Here is a 6316-nt window from a genome sequence, read left to right on the forward strand (position 1 = left end):
CAACACACGTTACTTAACTACATACAATTTATTAATTCTCTGGTTAATAACTCATTTTGTAAACATAGTTTTCAAGTGAAATAAATGCCATCTGCTTGTCCTGGAAAGCTACAGAACTCGTCTAGTGAGCTAACTCATTCATTCGTGAAATCGGTTAAATGATGCTGTAGCCTGCAGAGCTATAACGTTAATCTGCATATTTATATCACTTATTTTTAGCAATTGCTTATTACTCATTTTAGCTCAAAATAATGGGCTTAAACAAAAACCACATGTTGTTTCTGTGGTGGTATTTTAGCTCTTGGTGAACAAAACCTCAGTTTATCAGAACATCGCCAGACATTTTACACTTTACATTTGCCACAACATTCTGTTGTTCTGTACTGCTCTTCACATTTGAAGGCCACATTTAAGCCAATAATCCATTATTTGGTGTTTAATTCACATCAGTAATTGACTGTCAAAATATTTGTTCTTGCACAGTCCATTGACGTGAACACACATGAATGACAGTGATAATGAAAACTCGTCTGTTAGCGTATTACTGTTTGTAGATGCTGTGAAAGAATATTCTTTAGAAAAAAAACTTACAGCCCACTTATTACAGGCCTCGACAATATACCCACTTTTTCCAGTGTGTGTAATGATTCAGAGTGGATCCTGTGTCTTTTATGACTTTTTTTTCGGTTTGGCTAGACACCGCTCTCAGTAATGACTGTGTCAACAGCAAGGTTTATTCTGCTGTCTGTACAGCAGTTTCTAATGACTTTACAGAACCATCAGTGTTTAGTGTCCAAAAAGTTTTTTAGGGATGTGAAGGACTTAAGAAGGTGTTAAAAAAAGTCTCTCTGGCAGCGATCACTGCTCTTTTTAAATGCAGAACACCTCCTGATCCTACCACCTTTTCAAAAGTTTACAAGCCTTTTTCTAGTGAAGTGGTGGATTTAAAAAAAATGCTAATTTTTAACCCCATCGGTCAGGAAATTGACCAAATATTTTCTCCTCCCCATATTAATTTTGAGCGTTTCTTAATCTCTCGTTTGCTGCTGTGGTTTCAAGTTATAAAAGACTGTCGATACACATTTATTAAAGTCAGTTATTAACTATTTCTATTATATTTGCTTTCTTTTCTGCACTGTTGTTTGTAAACTAAAAACATGATCTCAGTGTAACCCTGCTTTCATCAACTTAACTAGGCTTTCACCAGTAGTGCCACTAGGCTACTGGTTCAATTCATAATGTTTCTAGGAGGGTATAACAGTAAGCGCTTTGCCTGAACATGGTGATGGAGTTTTTGTAACTATTTGTGTTGCTGTAGTGATCACTAGTATGACGCTACAAGGAACGGTAGATTTTTGCTTGTAGTGTATCTAGCTGGCTCTTTCTAACATAGTAAGCTGTCTGACTAGCAAAGTTATGACAATCATTAACCACTGAACTGTAGGCAGTTATGGAGAAATAGAATGAGTTACCCAAGTAAAACCCAAGTAGTACTCTCCTTTAGGCCTGGGAATATCGATGATGGAATCAGATATCTGCACTACTTGACAAGGAACTCTGTGCCAGTGCTTCAAAGATGACAACTGCTATACTGAGAAAGAGAACTGATTAAGAATTAGAGACTTATTTCACTTTAAACAACTTGCTAAATAATATTAAATGATATGTACATGCAGTGTTTTATTACCTTTTACTGTTGAAACAATAGACTATAAGCCATTTGGCTACAATAGAACAAATATCCCACTGTCTCTGCTGTGAGTGTGACACACCGTTTGAGAAAAGCTCCAGTGTTCAGATAGTTTGGAGGAGAATTGTGAAAATACAGTACCTGAATGAATCTATAGCTGAAGAAAACATTTAAAAAATGCTCCCAGATTTATATATATATATAACATCACGCCGTTTCAGCACTCTGAAGTTTCTCCATAAGGGGGAGCTATTAGCACACCAGCTGCTTTTGTGTGTGTCATTTAAAGAGAAGAAACAACCTTGAACCCTCACCAGCAGGAACTCATAAATGCGCTTCAGAAGGAGAGGTGAAATAGTTTAGCATCAAAAAACAGTTACTCAGTATTATATTATTTAAAATGTTCACTATATAATCGATAATCCTCAATCTTTAACAACAAAATATTATAGAAACTATTTTAAGAGATTGTTCAGGCCTACTCCCCTAAGATATTTGCTTTCCCACAGAGGAATGCAGCCTGAGAATCTAAGTTTCTAAGTCATCTGGCTAGATATTACAAAAAGGAAAACTATTTTACTAACTACACACACATACGCGCCCACATTTTGCTTGGATTTGCAGTTCTTAGATAACTTCCAAGCTTCTGTCGTAGTCACTAGAAAAATAGTTAAATGCATAAACTGTTGGAATGTCAGAGCGTCTCATGTTTCTTGTACAGGAATCTGTTTTTTGAGAGGCAGCTGTATGGATTTTAGCAGAAGCTCAGTCAAATGGATCCGTCTCACCCGGAAATCTTATGAAAACATACTTACTCAAATTCAACACAAGTCAAAATACGATGTAAACCAATATGTGAGTGCAGCAAAGTTTTAGCTGTGCAGCTGAGTTAGGCCAGAGCCAACCTCCTTTAAGTTCAGAATCACTTTTCCAAATGCTGATCACAGTTCAGTTTTCTTTAAGAGGATCGCAGTTGCTGGAACTGGTGGTGTTCTAAGGGAATCAGGTCATATGTTTTTCTCAGTAGTCACATGCTGGATAGTCACAGGATGAAAAAAACTGGGAGGCAAATATTGATGTCCCAGTTGCAGAAGCTCAGTAAAGTTGCTGCTAGAGGTGGGTAGCTGTATGTGGAAAATGAAGCATCAACCGACAGGTCAAGATTTTAAGAATCAGTGGAAATATTCTGTAAAATGACTTTCCAAACTGTCATTTGTGTCTTTGGTTCTATCATACGAGCTCTGCGTAACACATGAAAGATGATGCATCTGTTCAAGATGCAGTAAGTATCCATTAATATTCGTACAGTGTTAACGTATTGATAATTGTACAAAACTACTCGTTTATTGCATCATGATCTGTTTCTTCCAAATGGAAACAACGTGACAGCAGAAAGAGGTTTGACGAGAAATGGATTTGGTAACAAATGCTACAGATCTTATAGCAGATGTTTGCTGAACCATGCGATACTTATAAATTCAAGAGCACGTCTAAACGCCTCACTGCCTAACGGACAATATATTAGTATATTCCATATTGTGTCGAAAGAATGCACAAGAGAGGAGAAGTCTAATGGCAAACAAAAGGGTTAATCAGAACAAGGTGGAGAGTTGTTTTTCTGTGTTTAAGCAACCCACAGCTTTCCCTGTAGAAAAATGCCACTTTGGGAAGCTTAAAAACAAACATGTTGGTTACTCTGACATGGATTAAGCAAAAGTTTTGGGGTAAAATGTAAAGCCAGTGGTGTTTCACCTTTAAAAATCCTATTTAGACCAGGCTTCGGCTTAAAGTGTAGCTGATTGCGTGCGATTTGTTCATTTATTTACATTAACACTTATTCCATACACATTACTGTTGCTAAATGCAGTAGTTTTCACATTTCTTCTGGTGTTTATATCGATCATCTGCGTATAAAACAAAGCCCCACACATTTTGTAGATGTGAGAGGTAAAAAGTAACTGCTTATAATGTCATTATATGAGATTTACTTTGGCATGAAGGAAGACTACTGGGTTACTGTTAAAATGTGGTGACTTTGAAGAATTTATTTACATACAACTCCCCCAGGTGTTTGCCTGGCTGAGAGAGCTTAAATGGTCCAAACCTGTTGTGAGTTTTTTGGAGACACCGGTATGTGAGACGTGGCAGCAGCAGCCCAGGCCAACCTGCAGATTTGTTCCATATGTTTCCTGAGCGAAGTTTCTCTCGCTGTTCCCTCAGTGTCCAACCCTCCTCCACCCCCTCCCCTCTCCCCACCCCCTTTATGTCTGTCTGCACTCCCCAGACTGGCCAAATTGTGATGAAGAGAAGAAAATTGATGCATTGGAAAGCTTTTTCTCAAACAATCAAAGTGCACATTCCATAATGTTGGAAAAAGGGGCTCCCAGTTCTGGAACTTAGATGATCAGCTGTCAGCAGGCGTACATCTATTTGTAGTATTATTCAGGATTGTTATTTTGCAATATAATATCTAAAATGTTGTTCTATTTCAGTAAGGAATATTTTTAAACGGGCAAGAAAAACCTTTGTGCAAGTCTCACCAGCAGGAACGAATTGTTTGTGCAAGATAAAATAACAGTGCTTCCCTTAGATGGCTTTGTTCATGGTTTTAAAAGGTAGGAAAGCATAACAGAACAGTGGAAGTCACATCTCAGACAACGTTTTGAATGTTAAAATTATAAATAATTAAATTAAGAAGTATTTCTTTGTTTAAACAGACATCAGAATTAGAATACATACAATTAAATAAATAAACAGTTCATCAGATTTTCTTTGTGTGTGTTCACAATTTTCACAGTTCTCCCCAAGGACGTCCAGTATTTACAGTTACCATCCAGTACCTAGTTTAGATATCTTGTTACATTAAATTAAGTGCTGCTGATGGAAGTTAACAAATCCTGTTTAAGTCAGAAACCAAACCTGTGGTCGTCTGACCAACTTTTTCACAAACCAGAATTGTTTTACTGCATGCATACTTATTTGTGTTTGTTCTAATGTCATTTAGTGTTTTACTGGAATTAAACACTGCTGAGATAAATAGATTTAGCAATAGTTTTGTGCAGTTTTCATGGCTGCCTAAGCCTTTTGCAGCCTCAGTGCTGTATCTTCCAAGCTGAGCTGTAATTCTGGGATTCATTATCAAATAACAGCTGTGTCTGCATGGTCACCTATGGGAGCAGTGTGGTTTCCCCTCCTCTGAATGTATTGAGGTGCACAACAGTGCTGCAGTGGCAATAGTTCTCAAAAAATGTAATAGGTTTGATGAAAATTTGGAGATTGTGGCATTAATTTAAAAGTGTGCGTAGTACATGCATGCATATCAGGAGCTGGCTATTATGACAAATGCTAAATTAGTTTTCTTTAATAATTAATGAAACACTTGGTTACTCACAGTGCTTCTAAACTTCACAAGCATTTGCTAATATGAGCCCTACTGAATGAATTGTCCCAGATGCAAACTATTTGTTTAAATCCAGATTGAACATTCATTATGGCTGACCTAAAGCTAAATTGCTAAATATAACCAAATATTTATTCCAGTAGTAGATTGATTATGAACAAAATACCTCTGGCAATTGCTTTGTTTGTTAGCATGTTCTAGAAGTAGGAAATTGGGTCATCGTTTCAAAAAGTTTCATTACCAGTGGATGCAAGATTTGATCTGATGTAGACATTTGCTAAAGTTAACAATTGATATTTCAGCAATTCAGTGGTTGATTTAGGAGCAGTTTAGTTATTAATTCTGTTCAGTTTTGTAAAGCGTAATCTGAATAAGTTTCTCCTGCCAGCATTAATCATATTTCTGTTTATACTATGGTTGTAGTACATGTTGGCTTTATTAACCACAAAAACTACATCTGTAGATTATTACTATTGCATTGAATTATGCAGGGAGACCTACAAGACCAATGTCAAAACCTAAACCAGGAGCTCCATCTGCTGGACTGTCTGTTGACCTCCAAAAAGAAATCCAGTGCTATACAAAACTCACCCTTCAATAATTTGATTTCTGTTCAAAATGGCCATTAAGTACAGGTTTGTTTTTCAGTGTCAGGAAAAAAGCAACAACTACTAAATACAGTTTCAAAATTTTCAGTATTTAGCGTGTCTATATTTACCTTTATTACAGTTTCCATTTTTTTCAGGAGACCTGCTTTTTCATATTTCTTCACACCCCCAAAGTTCAGTTTTAGAAGTAACCCCTGTTACAAATTTAGATTCATCACTCCATAAAACCTCACTCTACATCTCAGAAGTCCTGTTTTGTTCTTCTAGTTTAAATTTCCTTTTAATTTACATTTCCTTTTCCTCTGTAAAAGCTTCTTGACAGCTACACAGCTTTTCAGACCCATAGCGCTGAGTTGTCTTCTCACAGTGGGAGGATGGACAGAAACACCTGTAGATGTTTTCAGATCTGAACCAGTTTGATTTTCTCCTCTCTCTCAAAGATGAAAGCTTTAAGTGCTGTTTATCTGATGGGAACAGTTTGGATGTTTACCAGATCTTTCACAGATGTTAAGAGTCCCATTTTCTCTGTCTCGTCACATCACTCCTGTTTTGGAAACTTCTGTTTTATTTTCCTATGACTTTGTCCTTTCTTATGTGACTGAATTACCTAATCTCCTA

At 36.8% G+C, this 6316-nt stretch overlaps 1 protein-coding gene across 1 annotated transcript in view; it reads left to right on the forward strand.

Annotated features, from left to right (window-relative positions):
• Window positions 1-6316, forward strand: part of LOC118799623 (centromere protein P) — a 110643-nt gene that overhangs the window by 59138 nt on the left and 45189 nt on the right. The gene's annotated exons all lie outside the window — the stretch shown is intronic.

The sequence above is a fragment of the Colossoma macropomum genome, unplaced genomic scaffold (genome assembly GCF_904425465.1).
Source record: "Colossoma macropomum unplaced genomic scaffold, Colossoma_macropomum, whole genome shotgun sequence".
NCBI lineage: Eukaryota > Metazoa > Chordata > Actinopteri > Characiformes > Serrasalmidae > Colossoma > Colossoma macropomum.